The sequence below is a fragment of the Bidens hawaiensis genome, unplaced genomic scaffold (assembly GCF_021521415.1).
Source record: "Bidens hawaiensis isolate Kalapana, Puna unplaced genomic scaffold, B.hawaiensis_p1.1 tig00002125_1, whole genome shotgun sequence".
NCBI classification, from domain to species: Eukaryota; Viridiplantae; Streptophyta; class Magnoliopsida; order Asterales; family Asteraceae; genus Bidens; species Bidens hawaiensis.
In genome coordinates this window covers 3,456,798-3,480,196 of record NW_027491113.1, presented here as the reverse complement: position 1 = coordinate 3,480,196, position 23,399 = coordinate 3,456,798, and the positions used below count along the sequence as shown (strand labels likewise).

At 31.6% G+C, this 23,399-nt stretch overlaps 1 pseudogene; it reads right to left on the bottom strand.

Moving 5' to 3' along the window:
* Positions 1–383: 383 nt before the first annotated feature.
* On the bottom strand, positions 384–6,592 carry LOC143607960 (NAC domain-containing protein 86-like; annotated as a pseudogene).
* Between the last annotated feature and the right edge of the window lie 16,807 nt (positions 6,593–23,399).

The window sequence follows — 23,399 nt, the reverse complement described above, 5'->3', positions numbered from 1 at the left end:
TGGCCATTTGACAGGTACGTGTTGTACTATTTGTACCGTCCTTTATGTGTTGTCCAAACTCTATTGGTTGGGTGTTTATCCCTATGTAATTTATATCTTTTTGTCCCATGTTTATGGGACTTTTGCGCCACTATTCCCTAGGTGTCAGGGAATGCATGTTATATTGAGATATAACTTTGGCGCCTTGTACTACGCCTGGCGTATGGGATTTATATCCGTCGTCTGACCCACCCAGCGTTCTAATAAGGCTGGGTTTGGGTGCTATACTTGGCTAGGTGGTGGGTTTAATACCCTACCTCTACAAATAGATTATTAGTACAGTTACTCTACAAACTGTAGATTTGAGTGTTGCAATTTCTCGCATATAGTCATTTTTAGTTAGAAATAATTTGAGTACATAAATGATTCAAATCAAACAAATTAAATCAAGAAAAGTTTGGCAAAGAATTATGATGCTCACAAATAGTTGAAAAGGCTAAAGCTAAGGTCACACATGGCCATATCACCTTTTCGATAACCAAATTTGAAACACTCCATTTTCCTTTATATTCTTCCGCATTGTTCTTCTCAATATTTTTGTTTTTGCCGTCACCATCACGGTAAACGGCACAATTACCATCATCTGGTATTGATTTACTTCCAAGATAGATGCAACATATAAGCAATAGGGAAACCAGGTTCACAATGGGGCTTGTGGTCTCTAACCGCTTTGAACTCATGAATGCTTTGAACTTCTCAAATCCGAGCCTCTTGGCAAGTTGCGTTTCACATGTTATCGTTTTTCCAGGGTTCAGTTGGACCCTAACTGTTTCTGATGGTACAATTTGGTGAAAGAATGTGTTGGAGACTTGTCTCGTTGAAACCAATAACCCATGACTCACTTCGGTTTTTTGGTACATCTCGACAATTTGAGTGGTCGAATAATCATCCAAGTCACCTTCGACATCTAGGAAATCATTGCTAAGGTTGAATAATTCGAAGTGGTCGGTGTTTTTGTGGCTGTTTTCTCCTGAAATTGTTTGTGTTGTGGTGTTGGAAATAATTATATGGCCTTTCAACATTTAACTTGTTTTGAGTGACAAATATATAATATTTATGTGAACTTTACGTCTTGGTCTTTGTATGTAATTTGATATTATTTAATATGGCCAGAACTTGTATATATGAAAATATTTTTGTTTAAATGATTTATGAGTCAACTATTTGTAATATTCAATACCCTCTTCTCAAAACTCTTTGGTTTAACATCAATACAGTAGGCTAGGAGACTAATTATCCATCACACTAGAAGAAAAAACAAATCTATCAAACCGACATAACGAAACTCTTTATGATAAAATTCGTTCCTTAAAATAAAATCATATATCATCACACGTTTGAAAGATTGAAACCTTTTCAAGTAAGTATTTTGATTAATTTAGGGCTTGTAGGATTGTTGTAGAATTAGTAAGGTGATCAGTAGAAGAAACTATTCTACACTTGTCTGTTTTTGTTAGTATTTGAATAAATTTATGGATTATAAGTGGAATCATAACTAATCTATATATTTGGCGTCCCATTCATATATTTTCTTGTTGCTAGCATGGTAACTAAAAGTGTAGAGCGTCATTAACTAAAGCTTAACCAGTTGTACCTTGAACCCCATGTTTTTCATTTCCAAAACATGATATCTTTTCCAACGGAACACTCATGTGATCATCAAAAAAGGCCTGTAGACATAAGCAAATATATTTGAGGACAAACTTTCAAATAGAGTTATTGTATATATCTTTAATTTATATCATGCGTTTATTTACTCACGTAATTTATTAAACCATAAAAACATTGTTAATTTTCTACAACGTATACTAAAAAAAATTCAATGGGACATCGATCTAAAATGAGACAAATGTCAATGAAGATATTATTAATTATTTTACAATGTTTAAGTTCTTAATATAAACTTGAAATGTTCCGTTTACCTATCTCACTATTGAATCTTTCATACAATTATGTATAATGTTGTCTAGTTTCTGTAAATAGTTAAATTGAAAACATCAATTATTATACAGTATATATTTTCATAGAAATATCGTTTGAAAAATATTTTGGTATATTCAGCCACAGACTTGTTAAATGTTGATTGGATGATCTTGATGGTTTACAAATTGATAATAGAAAAAGTACATACCATTTCAAGATCTTTGTTCGACATTCCGACCCATCTCAAATTCTCCACTATCGGATCTGTTTTCATTTGTCCATCGGCATCATCAATCTCAATAGACCTTGTATTTAGATCATCTCCCACGAATCTAAAAGATCCACTTCCTTGCATTTGATTCATGTCATTGTTTGGCATAAAGGTAAAGTCATTATTAATTTCAGCATAACTCCCACCCCATGCATCCTGATTGATAAAATCTTGAGAACCAATTGAGAGGATTTCATGCGGTATGTCCTGCTGAGAACCAATTGGTGGTCCAGTGCTTGATTGCGGTATGTTCTTTAACTCGACGTAATTTGTCACAGCGTCATGATGAACATCTTGAGCCTTTAATGGTGGTAGAGATAACCTATGCTGCAACCTTGCACATTCCATAGCTATATCAACCTGATAAAGAATAGTAATTAACGCGTATTTTATTGTTTAGTATGCATGCATGAAGGGAAGACAGATTAAAATTCAGTTAATGATGCTAATGATACCATTATTATACTGTGATTAGTTATATTTTATGGTTCAACAAATCCCAAGTCCTTACCACAACGAACGTTGTCACAAACTAAATTTATGAAACATAATACCAACATTTATAATTATTTGCAAGGGTACAATAAATTGTTTTCTACAATTATAAGATGGTAGAAAAGTCATGTTAATATATACCGACTTTTTTTTATGAATAGAAAGTTTTAAATTTACGTAATGCTTTAAGAAGTAAAACGTTGAGAATTTGATAAATGTTCACATAGATCGAACATGGATTTAGAGACATTTTTAAATACATGTTAGCTTTTAAACCCTTGTATTACATGAATTTTTTCAAATAATAAAAATAAATAAGGTATGTTATTTAAAAGAAACGAAAAAAATTAAAAGTAAAAGAGAAAATATACCTATTCTAATAAAAAAAATAATTTGAGACACGTGTCACTTGGATATTTATTAATAACCTAAATTTCTCGCTCAAAATATTCTTATATTTTTAATGAAAACATATCTATGACGGTACAATCAAAATATGTGAATCAATCATTTAATCACATAATTAATTACTTAAATTATAGGAATTAAAAATATGGAGGTATTTATGTTGACATAATCAAAATAATTATATTTTTAATGAAATTAGATCTTTTTTTATTAAATCAATGTATACACGCTTTTGAGTGCGGGAGATGAATGTGGTCAAATTCAATAAACGATATTTATAGGTTTAAATGATAAAGGCATGTAGAAATTATGAATGATTAGCGATTTTAATCTCATATATTTTGATTCAACCTACATGGATCCATAGAGTTTTCATCCACTCTTTTGAAACTGTAATAAAAAAAGCGTGTTTTATTCATACCAATTAAATATATGGTGTTCTTTTTTATGTCATTCATAGTGAAAAGAATTCGCAATTCCAGTAAAAAATATATGTACATATTATAAAATTATTAGATGCATCTTTTTCGTAATTATAAAGAAACAAGATTGCAACCCGTCGCGTTGCGGCGGCGGACACGAATTATGTTGGTATCAGCTAGGTTCGTACCTATACATACATTAACCTCAAAACACAAATTATTAAACACCTAGTATGGTAGTGATACTCTTATAACATATGATACAAAATTTATACATATTTAAAACAATGTTTATCCGGTCGATAAAACATAGTCGTTGCATTTGGTCGGTACCATCTACGTTTGTTATGTTTCAGAACTAAACCTAAAAAATAGTTACGTCAAGTTACCAATATTAAGACAAAAACATTGGCGTTACGGCGACAACTGGATGTGAATTCCACTGGTATCAATTAGATTCATTACGTGTACGAAAACTAAACATAAAAAATAATTTTGGTCATATTTAAAAAAATAAACAAATAAAACAAAAATTAAAAACCTAATCAATACATGTATAGATGGATAACTTAAAAAAGCCAAAAATAAAAAAAAGGTGAAAGCTACCACTCAAAGAGAGACTTGAACTTGGACATATAATTGAGACAAGATTTAGAAAGCTTTGTATCAACCATCAAACCAACACAACAATTTGAATAACTCTTGAAACTAGTTATATAAATACTCAATGTCTTATCTAAAACTTTGTGACACCAAACTTCTCAATTATACTAATTTATAATTGCGTAAGAATACACCACATATTCGTATGAAAATTCTATTAGAAAATATAATATCAACTTATAAAACCATTTAATTTAATAAAATATGGGTCCTTTTCTAAAATTTAATTATTTAATTTCTATAATTTAATTGTATTTTTTTAAGTATCCCGTGAGTTCTAATTCTAAAACTAGTAAAATATATAATACAAACAATAAGAAGTTTATAATATCAAATTTACAAAGTTGACAAAACCTCTTCATATACAACATTTGCCGAAATTGTTTTGACACATTGCCCATGGATAACTATGATAAATGAGATGAGAGCTTAGAGAATTAGAAGGAAAACTATAACTCATTTGTCAAAATTGTTTTGACTCATGACGCATGGATATGTAAGATAAATAAGATGAGAAATTAGATAAATAGAAAGAAAATTATAACCTATTTACCAAAAATATTTCGACCCATGACCCATGAATAGTTAGGATGAATGGGATGAGATTAGAGAAATAGAAAGGAAATTATACCCCATCTATCAAAATGGTTTTGCCCCATAACATATTAAGAGATAAGATGAATGAGAAGAGAGTGTGAGATTTTCACATTATCCTCGTTATTTCTTTTACTAGTATAATATAGTTAGATTAGATTTGATGCCTGGTGTGTAGATAACAATATAGCAGATGGTTGTACCTTCCAGGGAGGATAAGGAAGACTGCCACATGTTGAAAAGGACGAATTGTTGAAGGTGAATGCATCTTCTGATAAGTATTGCATCCATTTGACATCATTTGCTTCACTTAGATTATGTGATCCATGAAGCATAGTTAAGGAACTTGATGCCCTTGGTGGTGTTTGATTATTAAACTTCTCCATGTCTTCACCTCCTCTTCCTCCCTCATAATAAGGTTTCGCAGATGATAAGTGATCACTACAGGTGATTACGTATTGATCTCCGGTTGCAGTTATCTTTGGAGGGTTCAAGCTCTTTTTAAACACGTGACAAGTGAATACGCATCCTGCAACTTTTAGTAATAAAAGGATTGATTGTCACGTTAATAAGATTTAAAACTAAATTCATTAGTAAACATCGCATATGAGTGAAACCTGTAAGCCAGATGCGGTTTCGCACTCTCATCAAGACGATACTCGTGCATGACCCAATCGGTACGAGAACCATGGGGTGCCCTCCCTCTATAGTAAACTAGGGTTTTCTTCATTCCCATGGCTTGCGATTGCGAGTTCACTTTTCGGTCCTTCCCTGTTGCCTTCCAATACCCGCCTTTTGTGGCACGGTTTGTTCTTGATCCGTTCGGGTATTTACGATCTCTTGGACTAAAAAAGTACCATTCCAAGTCTTTGCTTGGAAATAATGATTTCCCTAACAAAATGTAACAACCTCGCATCACAAAAGTTTTAAATCCATCTATATATAAATGTGTGAATTTAAGCTATTAAAGTTTGTTGCCTCAAAGTTCAAGAAAAAAAAAGTTTATTTATTTATTTATAACACATAGGTTATAAGAAATACACAATTAACTAGGGGAAAAGAAATAATAAAGAAACAAAAGATGGTGATCATATTTATCTTTAAATGAACAAGTTAAATGTGGTCAAGTTCTCTTGTCTTTCTTTTTGACTTCCATCTTTTGTGATCAAATTGCGAATTTTTGTGTTCTAATAGGAACTTAAAAGAGGCTGGGCTACCCTTATTTTACCTTTAAGCCATATATGTACTCTTGTTTTCTTATGAACACAATCTACTAAATATATCACACAGAAGATTAGTATCATTGGTTTGATTAATGCTCTAAAATTCTTGTTTTTTTTATTTGTCAAATTTATATAAAATATCTTATATATGAATAAACCTAAAGTAAAAGAAAATTCCTTGTAAATTAGTTCTTTAATACGTAAAACACTTGATTTATGTCAAATTGATTAGTAGCTTAAAATTAATTACAGATTGTAATTCAATTACTATGTCATGAAGATATATAGACATGTATTAAAAAACAAACATACCTGGTAAATCCCACGGTTCACACTTTTAAAGATCAACCTCGGGAATAACTTCAAGCTCAATTTCATGACCATTAATTTTCCTTTTGAGATAGTACGCAACGAGTTCCTCATCTGTAGGGTGAAAACGGAATCCTGGAGGCAATGAAACTGGTGCCATTGATCTCAATGTTTGGTAGTTGGATTTATTATAGTTATAACCCAAACTGAAAACGATATGTTATGATATGAGAAAAGCACCGCCTTTAGCGTGGGATGAAGACTGCATAAGAAGTTAAATATGATTAGCTTTCAAATCATTTTAACAGCACGTCTACACAATGCTATATCAAGGGTATATACAACACAAACACATACATACACAATATATATGTGTATATTCATTCATACATGCACTGACATATATATACAGATTGATATATATATATATATAGAGAATAGAGAGAGAGAGAGACCTGAGGGAAAGAATTGCAAGGGAGAGGAGAGGAGCACCAGGGAGAAATGAAAGAGATGAAGGATGGAATGAATGGAGGTATTTGATAAGAGAACAAAAAGAGATTATAAGAAAAAGCAACTAGGGTTGGGTGGGGTACACTGCTTTATCTTTTAATAAATTTGTTTTTTCTAATCACCATGATTCTTTCTTTCTTTTGTTGATCTTTCTTCTTGGGTCGATGTTCTCTTGTTCACTTTTATTACATTACAAGGGATTGTACTATTAATTGTATGTATGCATGCATGTATGTATGTATGTATGTATGTATGGGGATTGCTAAATAGAATTTGAACAAAATAGAATTTGAATTTCAAAAACAAAATTTGGACCTTACGATGAATTTGATTCCAATCATAATTTTGAGTTCCTTAAGTCTGAGTCAATTACTGAGCACCCCTACCTGTATTGCCCGTGCACACTTCAAATGCATGGTCAATGCCCTAAACAGTGGTTTCTTGGTATAAAGCCAATATGTGGGCCAGAATGGACCGACATTGCCCGTACACTAGCAGGCCTGCACAGATCGTGTGTTGTTTAAAAAACATTATGGCCTCTGTTTAAATCCTTTGTCATCATGGTGTGAGGGGTAAACATATTAATTTCTTAGGTGACTGTCGAAGATGAATACGACTATAGACCTGGACTTTAAAGATCATTATCAGTCAAGAAGGCCAAGGATCAAAGATCTGAGCTTGGATACGTTTATGGTACATTCTCGGGTTCTTAATAAGTTTGTTCACTTTCATTAAAATGTGTATCTATCATGTCATTCGTATTTGCTTTGTTATTGTTTTATCATGTAAAGCTAAATTCCTTAGTAATATTTTAAATGAGATCATTATTGGTTTATTTTACAGGCCTATACGGGTCGTGCGTTGTAATTTTTTAAATGAGATCATTCTTGGTTTATTTTAAAGGCCTATACGGGTTGTGCATTGTTCAAAAAACACTGGCGGCCTCTGTTTAAACCCTTTGCCATCATGGTGCTAGAATGAAAACGTTTAAGTTTTTAAGCTATTGTGGAAGATTGTATCATTCGTCAATTCCGATACCTGAAAACCTGACATGTTTAAGTTTTGGGATTTTTATTGGTTAATGTGAGATTGCAATTTCATGTTCGTTTACATTAATCATATTGAATTGTGTTTGTTTATTTTGTTTAAATATTTTTGCAAACCCAATTTCATGCATTCTATGTAATTATCGCATTTAATCAAAATCCAGGGGTGTAAATGTAATATTTCAAAAATGATGTTTTCCCTCCTTTTCGCGATACGCGACGAGTGAAGTCTTCCGGAACTTTTTTTGTCCGCCACGCTACGCTATGGTCAAGGGGTTCTCCGTCGCGATGCGCCATAGACCCGTTTATCGGTTGTAAAATTGATAAATTTGAATTTGTTCACCAAATCGATTCCAAACGAATTGTGATTCGAAATGAACCTCCAGAAAATGTATGTGGGCGATTTCCCATTGGTAATTCGTTAACTTGTCCCCTAAGTTGATACTTTTAACCTAATCATTATTTTATCTTTCCCGAAATGAGTTATATGAAAAATCTCATAGATTAACAAGTTATAAACACAACCCTATATAAATCAACACCCCTAGACCTTATTCATCTGCTTCTCATCGACTACTACTCCCAAATCTGTCCATTGCTGCTTCAATATCAAGTTCTTGCTACTTTGACTTTTGTAACCCTTCAAGTCCATTGCTCCCAAATCCGTCCATCTTCAAGTTCTTCGATTCTCCTAGTTTCAATCCGATTTCCGTGTAAGTTTGTATATGTTTTATGATATAAATCATCCCTGTGTTAAAAGCCCTCATTCAATTTTGATGAATTGAGCGATTTCATCATCCAATTAGGTTAAATTTGTTTTAGGGTTTATCTTACTTTTATTTGGAAATTTTTGATTAATTACTGTTCTGACTAATTTTAAATCTAACTATTCTTTTCATCTTATATTATTTCTTATATTTTGGTCATGTCGGCTCTGAATTCGATCTCATATCGACATTCGGACCGAACACACGTTTAAACACGACTCTTGAGTTTTACATTTAAAAAACATAAATTTTAATAAACCCTTTGTGAAATAATTATTTAATACTATTTCCATCAATTTAATTTCATAATTTTTGTGTTAGGGTTTTTGCATTAAAGTTTGGATTGTTAGCTCGCTTATCTCATTCTTCTTATTTACTATCTTTGCTCGCCTAAGCAAATTTCAAAGTGAGTAATTCATCACTCTTTGTTCTCTTTTACTTTAAGGGTAACACGTGTATCTTATATCAACCCTCAACTATTTACACATATATTTCCACAACTACCATTCAGTATTATATGTTTATGATGTTATGCTATATGCTTACTTTTCTATTTTATTGTCCGGTGGTTTGGCCTTATCTATTATGCATACAATACCTCAGTATTTTAGCTTCATGCTAATTAGAACGGGTCCACGTCTATTTCTATTTGGTAATTGTTACATATTAATCAAGGGAGTTGTCATATTCACACACGATTTGTTTTTATTTCATATTAATACATAAAAAGTTAAGTATCGCTCACTAACTTTTTGTTGACAAAACTATATTTTTACACATGTTAGAGGTTTGTTAGTTGAAGATTTGAAAGTTTGAGAAGACTATTTAGTTGGGCTTTAGATTATATAAATAAAAGAAATATATGTATGATTTATTTGATCTATCTATTGTAAATATATACTTAAGTTTTATTAATAAAATAATAATTATTGTCACTTTAGGTAGCGTTTGGTATGCAAGAATTAATGACAGTGGGCAAAATGATTCATTGCATAGGAATGAAAAAAAGTGGTGTTTTGTTGCTCAATGGAATAAAATCATCCATTACATATGAAATTTCATTTCATCAAACCATTCCTTCCCACCTCATTCTTTTATTTATTTCATTCTTCATTCACCTTACTTTTTCAACAACACCTAACAAAAACAACCACCACCACCACTACCATAGCCGCCACAACCACCTGACCACCATCGACACCGTCGTCGTTGTCGCCGCCATCACCACCTTACCACCAGCGCTACCATCATCACTATTGTCACTGTAATCCCCACAACCATTGTCACCGTCGCCGCTTGGTCGTCACCGCCACCACCACTGCACCTGACTGCCACCACCACCGTGGCCGCCACCACCACCATTTTTTTCGCCGGAGCTACCACCACCGTCGCCATTGAAAGTTTTTTTTTTTATTTTGTTAAAAAAATATTATTTTGAGATAAGGGTGTTTTTTTTATTTCTATTTCATTCTTACAACTTTTTTTTGGATACCAAACAACATAAGGTAATAACTGATTTTAATCCCATAGGTTAACCAAACAAGACAAATGAATGTAACGATCAATTACATTTACTTGTCCACTACATTCCATTCACCCTTCATTCTATTACCTTCAACCAAACATACCCTTATAGTTTTATATTAGTGTTTTTTGAATTACTATACAATTAATGTTACGCCTAGGCATATTCCGCCATGTTAGGGTGTGACTAAGATGAATACAACTAAAAACCATATTTTGAAAATCATTATATCAGTCGAGGAGGCCGAGGATCGAATATCTGAGCTCTAGATACGCTATTGGTACATTCCCGGGTTCTTATTTTTTTTGTTTTCACTTTCTTTGAAATGCAAATATATAATGTCTTTCATATTTCCTTTGATTTTGTTTGTCATGTCATGCTTAAAGCCTTAGTAGTTGTTTAGACGAGATGATTATTGGTTGATTGCTATGATGGATGTTTGATTTATTTATGTAGGTTGAATTTGATGGTTTGTTATGTTGTGTATGATTGCATGTGATTAGTGTTTGTTTTGTTGTGTTGTGTGGATTAGGTCATTCTTTCAGTAATGTTGGGCTAGCTAGATTTGATCCAGTCTATCTCTAGGTTATAATGTTTGTTAACATGAGTCTTGAAAAACTAACCAATAATAGACAACATGGTAAATTAGTAATCAGTAAAACATGTGAGCTCCGGTGGGAAGGGTCATAATAAAAGGATCTGAAAATTAGTTATTGTTTTTTTTTTAATTGACGTATTGAGTCATATATTGTAAACGCTCGTATGTTGTAAATAAACCTCTTAGCTTTGGTAATTTATTTTCTTCTTTTCCTCCTTAACAATTAAATAAAACTTGATAAAAATTACTAAGGTTATATAATGATAGATAACTTTATATCAACAGCCAATGTATCCATGATATCCGATATGTTACATGAACTATCCTATACACACGATAGGTACGCTTGTCCGTTGAAGAATTTAGTTTAGTATTCTTAAGTTTTATAACTTTTAAAACTAGTTTGTGCATGTTATTGATCTTTTTATTACTATTCGAGCATGCCACATAGAAAGGTTATCAAGCATGTATATCTATAAAATTAGTTTTCTCTGAAAAAAAAAAGTAAACATTATTGTATAATCATGATATACATGTGTGTATATACTGAATGTTTCAATTGTTTATTATCTAGCACTTGTATAATCAATTTGTTACTGTTTATAGATTGACATCAAGGTTGCAAAAGTCGCTAGGCGGACCCTAAGCGGCCGACTGGGGAGTTGTGTGTGTTCGAAGAGGACTCAGACATGGTTAATATGAAGAAAGTTACTTTTTAAAGTTTATAAATATGTCAAATATCATAAGTTTATAATATATATAACAAAACAGATGAATATCAATATAAATATGAGGAAAATATTTTTAAATAATAAATTGTTATAAATATTGCTAATGATTAATTTAAAAATGATATATATTCTTTAATATTATAGAAATACAAATTATGGTTTATTTTTTAAAGTCAAAATCGACTTAGATTCACCGACTAGATGTGATTCTGGCTAAAGTTAACCACCTTTGATCGATTCTTAGTAACTGGGCGGAGTTAAAAGAAACTCGCATCGGAGACATACCTTGTAGCGAGTACTCGGGGAATACTTGGCCTTGTAAACATACTTTTACAACATTGCCAGTCAATTTGGCATACATCTTTTTAATAATACAAAGTATTGGCAATCGATTCACAATCTTGTTTAGAATGTTTATAATGAACCGGATACATTTGAAAACTATGGCATCGATTGATCATGAAGTATGGATTGCAAGACCATGAATGGTTATCTAAAATGTATGTCATCTGAGCTAAGTGGATTTTTGGATATTTCTAAGATATCCTATATGTTGTTTAACGAAGAAAACATCTAGGTGTGAGATTTTCAATCATCTATTTAAAAACATCTAGGTGTGAGAGTTTCAATCATCTCTTTAAAACTAATCATAATGCACACAATACATTAGATCTAGTTATGTCGTGTTTTGACGTGACTATGGATGGCCAACGTCACGAGCTGCATGTTCTTGAGCGTTCAACATAAACAACCAAACCAAAATTCATGACATTCTTACCTATTAAACGACATGCGAATGATATTCTCACCAAAAGTATTTTCTTTGAACTCTAGAAGGATATATACAAATTTATGGTTTTATGTTACATAGCAACTCGAGAGGTAATGGACAGAATACACACTCATCTTGTTACTCACCATAATTACACGAGAAATAAAATATTGTCAATGAGTTTGAAGTTTCATTTTTCAAATAATATACGCATATGTAATCTGTTTGTAAAGCAACTTACCATTGGAAGTAATAAAGGTGCATAACATATTATATTACGTTGATGAAACCGCAGCAGTCGTCAATCGAAAGGAAAAACAGTTACTTAGCAAAGTTATAAGTGAAGTTAAGGTTTTTTGGAAGCATTGGAAATTAGGATCGATCCAAGGGTATCTCCTTGAGAATTCACGAAAGAAATAAAAAGTTGTACCCGTTCTTGTCTAGCTTGTACCTTTTGTAATGAGTGTAGACTTGTAACGTCCTAAAAACTTTATTAAAGGAAATTTAAGTGTTTACTTAGGTGAATGATACATATATGAAAGCTTGAGTTTGTATTTTATTAATGACAAAACTCAATAAGGAAACCCTAATAACTAGCCTCCGTCATCATTTTCTCCATTTCATTCAAACTTGTTAAATAAGTTAGAGAGAGACCGTGTGAATAATGCGAGTAATTGGTTTTTTATTATTATCTTAATACCATTTGATAGAGGAGCTCACACTACTACGGAAACATCTATTAACAATCATAAAAATATTTTACAACGGTATAATGATCAACCATTGAATAAGATGTAATCCATCATTTTCAAAAGAACAATTTTCTAACCCGTTGTAAATAAGAAGGAACTAACGTTGTTTATTGAACTTATTGAAAAGTAGCGTTGTTTATTGATAACTAGCGTTGTTTTAAATTTTTAGGTTTCCTCCACAAGTGATACCGTTGTAAATAAGAAGAAAAGTAGCGTTGTTTATTGTACTTATTGAAAAATAGTGTTATTTATTGAAAACTAGAGTTGTTTAAAGTTTTGAGGTTCCCTCCTGCAGTTGTAGATAAGAACAAAACTAGCATTGTTTATTGAACTAATTATTGTAAAGTAGTGTTGTTTATTGAATGGTAGCGTTGTTTAAAGTTTTGAGGTTCCCTCCCACCACTGAATACCGTTGTAAAAAAGAGAAAAATAGTGTTATTTATGAACTTATTGTAAGTAGCGTTGTTTATTGAAAACTATATTCATTTAAGATTTCAAGGTTCTCTCCCACCAATATAATGCTTTATTTCCCTTCTTTGAAAAAAGTCAAAAACCTTATCTTCACTCTTTAACTTTTTAAATTTGACTTTCTTAAATACCCCCCCCCCTCTCTCTCTCTCTCTCTCTCTCTCAATCCACTCTTCAAGTTGCATATGCGTCTACGGAATTTGTTTAATATGAGATTATGAGGTATAGTTCGTTGATTCTATTTATAATTTTTAGTTAGGGTTTATGAGGCTTGATTTTGTTAAGTTGATCTAAGTTTTCTTCATGTAATTTCAATAAGGATTTGTTTATTTTGTGCTTATGTCTATGATTTAGTTATGTAGTTACATATCCATTCCGTGATTGCCTTCATTCGCTATACATAAATTTATTGATTAAACGAAGAAGCTTTTTCTGCAATAATTCACTATAGGTATGTGTCTCGTCCTTTCGCATTTTGAAGTTTTATTTGTTTGGATAATTAATATTTAAAAAAGAAAGTGATATATTGTTTTTTGAGTTATTTGATAATGAAAGAAGCAAAATATCAAAGGAAAACATAATGCACACCAAGTGTTTGATAAATAACTTAAATAAGGATTATATATTGTTACACCATGTAAAGGAGATGCTAGTAATCAACACTGTCTGTTTCAAACAACGTTAAAACTATTTTTTTTTCTAATCCAATTCAATATGACTTATTGAGCCACACAAAGTAACTTTCACACAAACTAAATTGTGTTATAGACAATTTGAATTTATTATGTGTTGTAAATTTCATATATTATTTTACTTCATAATGTACCTTAAAACTTGTTTAATGTTTTTTTCTCATATATAACTGTTTGATGGAATGCTTGAACCAAAACCTATTTTAATAAAGTTGTAGTCTCATGTAAACGGCTAAATGCTCCATTTTAACATATATTATAGAGTTGATTTCCTTATTTTGTTAGATATTCTAATCTTTTTAAGTTTTGTGGAATTATATGTGTTGTTTTTATCTTTAGCTGGACCAAAAATGGACATAGTGTTACTAGAAGAATGGAAGGAAATAGGGTTTCTTGCTCAAACTGTTGAAGAATATGCATATGCGATTGTGAAGATTTTAAAGATTTTAAAGATGTTGTCGAGGAAACATTTTGAATAAATGTAGAGAAATAGAAATAACATTGTATATATATTTTTTTAGATTTTATTTATAGGTCAGACCAGTTTTATATAATTGTGAGATGATTTATGTGTATAAATTGGATTTTGGTTACTATAATGTGTTGGTTACTGCAAACATAATTTAATTTAAAAAAAAGCCAAATGTGTAGAAAAGTTGTTTTTGATATATTTTTTTTAATATCATTTACAATGGTCTTTTCAATATTTTTTCCTATAAAGAAGTGTTGTTTTTTGTTATTGAAGCGTTATTTTTTAATACCATTTTACAACGGTTTTTAAAGCATTGTTCTTATGTACCATTTTACACCGGTTTTGAAGCGTTGTTTTTATATACCATTTTGCACCGGCTCTAAATTGTTTTAAATACATTTTGCAGCGAGACGTTTAAAACGGTTTTGAAACCGTTATGTAAACCCCATTTAACAATTTTAAAATAAACTTTTTCTGTACTAGTTTTATTTGTTGAAGATTCAACGATGGAAATCCTTATATGTAACTGCTAGCCACATTATCTTCATCCTTCTTAATTCGAGTTCAATTTTAAGGTATGAACCCAGGTAAAGCTAACGTTTTCTTTAACGATTTTGCATGATATTTTCACTATGTTTGAAATCAAAGCCAGAGGGAACATAAAGTCGATATCTTGATACAAGATTACACGGATTATGTAACACTTGAAAAAAATTATCGCTAATTTAATCATAATTAGCAATAAACTATCAGTATATGAATAAAATCTTTTCTTATTAAGATTCAAAATCTTGCAAAGTAAAAAAAGAGTTCAATTTTCGCCACATAACGAGCATGATGTGGAATAACCTCGGGCAACGAGCCAAAAAAATAAATAAATCATTAATATGATTAAATGGCCCCGGAAATTTAAAATATATGTTAAAACATAAGAGATAATGAATAAACATAATTTTAGAAGACTCGAATAGCAAAAACTTAAGAATAAGTAAACGAAAGCCAGTACAGAACACCGAAAGGACCCGACACAAACTGTTAACTATTTTCAGAAAAATAGTTTCTATAGTCTATATTTTTAGGAATTTGATTTCTTTCAAAGTCTGAAAAAAATTACTAAAAAGGGTATCCGATTGATTTTCCAAAAACTCGCAATATGTTAAATAAGTTCACCAAACTAGTTCTAATATGTAACAACTCGGTTATCCATAATAATAATTTATTCATTGACCCGACTCGTTCTACGTTCGGGAAATTTTATTGATAAACGTATCGTGTTATTCAAGTTAATATTACTTTATTATTATTGCTTATCATATTTAATTAATATCAATATAACTACTTTGATTTATATACAAATTCAACCCAAACTTAAACTCTTACCCAAGTTTGTTTCCACCTTAAACCCCAAGGAACTAAACTGCAATTTTGTTATAACCCATTTTCATAATCTGGATAACCCACATTCAATTCCCAAATCCAAAGCCTAATTCATAACCCGATCCAATTGGGTTTTCTTGATCCTCAATTCTCGTCATTATTTTTGGAAATCAAATCAAGCTACAAGTTATTCTTACTGTAATCGGTATGTCGACTCTATGTATTAGGAAACAATATCAATATGGATACGTATTGAACTTTTAAACAAATCGGAACTAACCTAATTATCAATATACACTATAATCATCTTAATAATTCAATTCTTCGCACAAAAACCATCCTCTACCTGTCGTCTACATTCACCCCAACATTAATTGTATTATCATGTCTCTCTACACCCTGTTCTTAATAAATCCGTAGCCGGCTGTTCATCGTCCAGATTGACCCTACATTTACAATTGTTTCAGGTAACTAATTATGTATTACTGATCGCCGTTCATCACTTAGCATTAACCCTATGATTGATTAAACTAAAACATAACGAATTGATCGATTGAATTGTTAGGGTTCATGTTTCTATCTAGATATTTAGCCTTCTGGATATGTATTTATATTTCTGAGATATAAACAAGTTGTTCAGCCAGTTCAGGTGGCTAGTTGTGTTTTTGTTAAAGATTGGGCGTTGGGGGCGCGGATTCGAATCCCACAGCCCCGTTTTTATCTCTATTATTTTTAAAAACTTGTTTTAATAATTTTATTAATGTTAATTAATTTAATTAAATATTATAAATATTATGAAACATGTAATTGATTATTATTTTCTTAAAATCGACATGTTAAGTAATCACGTTTCTGATTCATGGTTAAAAATCATATATGATCTATATATTTATAAATGTATATATATATAAGTATATGTATTTTAGTATTAAAATTGTTAAAAGGGTCTTAATATAAAATATATGTTTAGATTTAATCTTGTTAATTAATATATTAAGATTTAGCTACAAGTATTTTATGAAAAAAAAATCATGTTTCATATAAGGGACTTTTTGGTAGCTTCTGAATGACCATTAAGAGACTACCTCTTAATATTTTATAACCTTTTAATTGTTAAGAGGTAGACATAAGTCTGAATGGTTAAGAGGTAACCGTTAAGAGGTAAGAGGTAGCCTCTTAACCATTCAGACTTAAGGTTACCTCTTAACAATTAAGATGTTATAAACTATTAAGAGGTAGCCTTCTAATGGCCATTCAGAGGCTACCAAACAGCCCCTAAGTCTTATGATTTATTATTTACTTTCTAGTATTTAAAAGAAATCTTTATTAATGATATATACATATACACACACACACACACATTAAACGTATTTTTAGATTTAAATAAAAAATTTATTTATATAAACTAATAAGTTTTATAAATAATTATTTAAGTTTTGTTATGTAATTGAGTCATGTTATTTACGATAAAGCTTTTATAATAAATAAGTAGCCTTTGTAAGATTTCACTCGATCATTAAACCCGAACTTCTCTTTAGTTTTTGATTCTTTATTTAATCCGTATTTATTTAGGATTCTCTTCGGTATTTTCCCGTAGCGCGTGTTTTCCGTGAACCAACATTCCTAATATTTCCCTTTTCACTTTTGTTCGTCAATCGAGGTGAATACCACATTCCACTCTTTTTACTCGTTTCCAACGTTTTGGGGACATATGTGTAAATTATATTTCTTATATATACTTATACTCAAAACTGTAACTTTGTCTTATGTGTTAACAACTTATACCTTGCTTGTTTATGTGTTTATTTGCTTTGTATACTTCCGCATTCGGAGAGGTCCAACATAATCTCAGTCTAGTATGATCATATGCCAGTCGCTATAGCCTTTGTGCTTCTCGACATCTTAGTTATACTTGCTCATTTGGGTATTTTGTTATTCTCATATGACTTTTTGCAGCTACGTATTTTGTTATATATACTATCTGTACAACAAATCTGGTGTGTTTCTCACTCAACATGTGTTGTTGACAAAATTCTATTTTATACGCATATGCAGGTTATCATAGAAACTTAATGCAGGTTGATAAAAACTTAGTGAAGAATTTAAGTTAGAAAATAATTAATCAAGATAATTTGTGATATAAGTTATATTGTTGTATGATTATGGATTACGTATTTGTTGTGTTTGATTTATTTGACAACTTAATTAAATTAATAGATATTGTCATAAAAATGATGCATGATAGTAACCTTTGAAAAGCTGTGAGCAATCAGTTCGCCCCGGTAGATTGGGGTGTGACAGATTGGTATCAGAGCCGAATGTTTAAGATAGGTCATTAGAAATTGCCTTAGACACATGTTTAGGAACCCTATACGTGCTTATCTGTTTACCTTTATGTGTTCAAATTAAATTGTTTACAACTTTCTTAGATAATTATTTATTTATTATCTATTGTATTGTTATGCACACACATACAAACTCCGAGGTTATACCTTAGCATTCAAAGAAAACTTTTCAAAAATTAGATTGCTTTTATTTTCGGAAAATTCCTTAAGAATTCCCACCTGTTGTTTTCACTTGTAAACCTTAAGGCTAGGTTATACGTTATGTCTTAATGATAAATGAAAGGGGAAGAGAAACTGTGAGTTGGGCACTAGCAAAACGATTCCAAGAACCAAAGGTAAGACGCTATTCCTTACCTGGGTGATTACCTGACCAAAGTACTCAACCTTATGGACCCGAGCGAGACCCATAAATGCCATATGACCGACACGTTAGGTTGATTTTAAACCGAATTCACGGTGGTTAGTGGTTAAACTCGATTTTACCGATTATTGTGTTCCGTTATTTAAATGGTTAGTTGGGTGAAAAATCCATGGAACCCATGGGCACTCATACTATCCATTTCTCAACTTGTTTTCGTATTTTTGTTGGTGTAATCAAATGTGGCTGTTCACAAGATACTCCGACTACCCATATTTATTTCGATAGTTCGTTATTTAGTTTGGTCGGTTAAAACATCGTGTAACGCTCATTGGGCCGACAAACTTCATTGCATTGTTAATTCGTTAATTATGGGACAATCAAATTGCCATGTAACGCTCATGGGCTGTCCAACTTAGTTGTTTTTCGTTAGTGCGTTGGGTCATTCAAATTGCCATGAGCTCATGGGAGGCCAACATCCACAGTTTATATTTCGTTAGTTTATTGTGAACTTAATAATCTAAATTTTAAACTGACTTAACTCCGCATGTAGTCATCACACATTAATCATATTGATTACATCATTTAACAACTATTTACGCTATGTACCCCCCCCCCTCATTTTATAATCTTTCACATTTAATCCTTATGACGCAAATCTCTTTACTTCTCAAGGAAACGTTATCATAAGTTATCTATATACTTAACCATTTTATTAATCTATTGACTTCCTCAATTTAACCTTCATCTTATAAACCCTCATTTTTGGTCCCTATAGAATTTCTCATTCAAGATACCAACGTTATCCTCGACATCAATCGTCTGATTATCATGACCACTGTATGGTTGCCTATATCACCAAAGAGTTAACTGCTGCGATCCCTAGAATAGTAACCCAAATTCGGAACCTCCATACAACCGATCCAACTTTTCCCACTAATTCCTCTGCTGGTGACTACGAACCATCTACCCCCACTTATCCCCACAACAAGAAACGTAAGAACCTTGCTGAAACAAATCCTAACCACCCGCGAGTCTCCTCAAATAAGAAACCTTACCTCGGTCCTTTTCATCATCACTCAGTTAAATACCTATGCCGTCGATGCACCCAATGTAATCGATATGGCCATCTTGTTAACACCTGTCGTGTCCCGTCTACTGAACAAGTTGTTCCGCAAAAACCTACCTCTCATGCTCAACCTGATGTTCCTAATACCCGTGCCTGCTACCGTTGTAAGGACCCAAGTCATCTTCGTAATATGTGCCCTCAACTTATCCATGCCCATCAAGCCCAAACTATAACTGCACCCGACTATTTAACCCATGCTTACCCGGCTCAAACCCATCAACCTCATGTACCTCAAGCTCCTCCCATCAGTCAAGGTCAACCTTACTTAACCCAACACTATCAAACCCCGCAACCGCAAGCTCAAGTTTACCGGACATATTTCCACCAAACAACTCTCTTGCTAACCGTTCAATTTCCAGTTTTCCAAGCAACACCGAATCAATCTACCTCAACTGCTCTTACTCCTACAACTCCTTATGGTGCCTTAAGTCACGCCAATTAAGCTACCTAACGATCATGAAGACCTTTGCAGTTGTCTTTATCTATCTTACCTTATTTTGTCACTTTCTTAATTACGTATTGTAACACCTCTTTATGGCCTTTAATTATTTCCGTATTTGAACTATTTATCTAATAAATAAAGTTTTTTTTGGTTAACTAGATTGTTTATTGAAGCCTACTTCCATCTTATTTCTTTATCTTCATTAACCTTAACTATTTATAGCTACCCCTTCTTCAACTTTAAATACTTATATCTTTACGTTTAAAAGTCGTCTTAAAATTTCTTTGCTTTATTAAAATCCACTACAACTTTAGAAATTATTTTATACATTGGTGACTTCCTAGTGTTCTAAATTAAAACTCCTTAAACTTTTTTTTTTGTTTTCTCAAAGTTATGTTTTACTCAAATGTTTTGTAAATCCGCACGATGAGACGAATCATGTTGACCATTCGATGATAACATGAATTATAGTCCACGAAGTCCTCGCATGGAAATCATAAAGCGTAAAGTTGTGTGTCATAATATAGAATTGAGAGTAGTTAGAATAATGGTACAAATGTAGAAATGATAAGGACATGGTGGATACGCCGCTTACATCCTATATATAAGCGTCCTTATCGGATTTGCATTTGTAGCGTTGTTTTAACTATTCAAAGATCTGTGCTATGATAAATTCTTAAATTATATTTTTAAAAGTTTTCATTTCCTCAAAATTTATGGTTTTGCTATGGTATTCTTTAATTTCGGGACGAAATTCCCTAAAGTATGGGAGACTGTAACAACTCGGTTATCCAAAATAATATTTTATTCATTGACCCGAATCGTTTTACGTTCGGGAAATTTTATCGATAAACGTGTCGCGTTATTTAAGTTAATATTACTTTATTATTATTGCTTATCATATTTAATTAATATCAATATAACTACTTTGATTTAAATACAAATTCAATCCAAACTTAAACTCTTACCCAAATTTGTTTCCACCTTAAACCCCAAGGTACTAAACTGCAATTTTGTTATAACCCATTTTCATAATTTGGATAACCCACATTCAATTCCCAAATCCAAACCCTAACTCATAACCTGATCCAATTGGGTTTTCTTGATCCTCACTTCTCGTTATTATTTTTGGAAATCAAATCAAGCTACACGTTATTCTTACTGTAATCGGTCTGTCGACTCTATGTATTAGGAAAAAATATCAATATGGATACGTATTGAACGTTTAAACAAATCAGCACTAACCTAATTATCAATATACACTATAATCATCTTAATAATTCAATTCTTCGCACAGAAACCATCCTCTACTTGTCGCCTACATTCCCCCAACATTAATTGTATTATCATGTCTCTCTACACCCTGTTCTTAATAAATCCGTAGCCGGCTGTTCAACGTCCAGATTGACACTACATTTACAACTGTTTTAGGTAACTAATTACGTATTACTGATCGCCGTTCATCACTTAGCATTAACCCTATGATTGATTAAACTAAAACATAACGAATTGATCGATTGAATTGTTAGGGTTCATGTTTCTATCTAGATATTTAGCCTTCTGGATATGTATTTATATTTCTGAGATATAAACAAGTTGCTCAGCTAGTTCAGGTGGCTGGTTGTGTTTGTGTTAAATATTAGGGGCTGGCGGCGCGGGTTCGAATCCCCAGCCCCGTTTTTGTCTCTATTATTTTTAAAAACTTGTTTTAATAATTTTATTAATGTTAATTCATCTAATTAAATATTATAAATATTATGAAACAAGTAATTAATTATTATTTTCTTAAAATCGACATGTTAACTAATCACCTTTCCGATTCATGGTTAAAAATCATATATGTATCTATATATTTATAAATGTGTGTATATATATATGTGTGTGTGTGTATTTTAGTATTAAAATTGTCAAAGGGTCTTAATATTAAATATATATTTAGATTTAATCTTGTTAATTAATAAATTAAGATTTAGCTACAAGTATTTTATGAAAACAAATAATCATGTTTCATATAAGTCTTATGATTTATTATTTAGTTTCTGGTATTTGCAGTAAGTATTTAAAAGAAATATTTATTAATGATATATATATACACATATATACACATTAAACTTATTTTTAGATTTAAATAAACAAATCTCTTTATATAAACTAAAAGGTTTTACAAATAATTATTTAAGCATTTTTTATGTAATTGAGTCATGTTATTTACGATAAACTTTTATAATAAATAAATAGCCTTCGTAAGATTTCACTCGATGATTAAACCCGAACTTATTTCTAGTTTTAGATTCTTTATTTAATCCGTATTTATTCAGAAATTATTTGTTACTTAGGATTCTCGTCGGCATTTTCCGGAAGCGCGTGTTTTCCGCGAACCATCATTCATAATATTTCTCTTTTCACTTTTTTTCGTCAATCGAGGTGAGTACCACATTCTCCTCTTTTTACTCGTTTCCATGTTTTGGGGACATATGCGTAAATTATATTTCATATATATTCATATACTCAAAACTGCAACTTTGTCTTATGTGTTAACAACTTATACCTTGCTTGTTTATGTGCTTATTTGCTTTGTATGCTTCCGCATTCGGAGAGGTCCAACATAATCTCAGTCTAGTATGATCATACGCTAGTCGTTATAGCCTTCGTACTTCTCGACATCTCAGTAATACTTGCTCATTTGGTTATTTTGTTGTTCTCATATGACTTGTTGCAACTACGTATTTTGTTATATATACTATACGTACAACAAATCTGGTGTGTTGCTCACTCAACATGTGTTGTTGACAAAATTCTATTTTATACGCATATGCAGGTTATCGTAGAAACTTAATGCAGGTTGATGAAGACTTAGTGAATAATTTAAGTTAGAAAATAATTAATCAAGATCATTTGTTATATAAGTCGTATTGTTGTATGATTATGGATTATGTATTTGTTGTATTTGATTTATTTGAAAACTTAATTAAATTAATAGACATTGTCATATAAATGATGCATGATAGTAACCTTTGAAAAGTTGTGAGCAGTCACTTCGCCCCAGCATTTCCGCCGTAGGTTGGGGT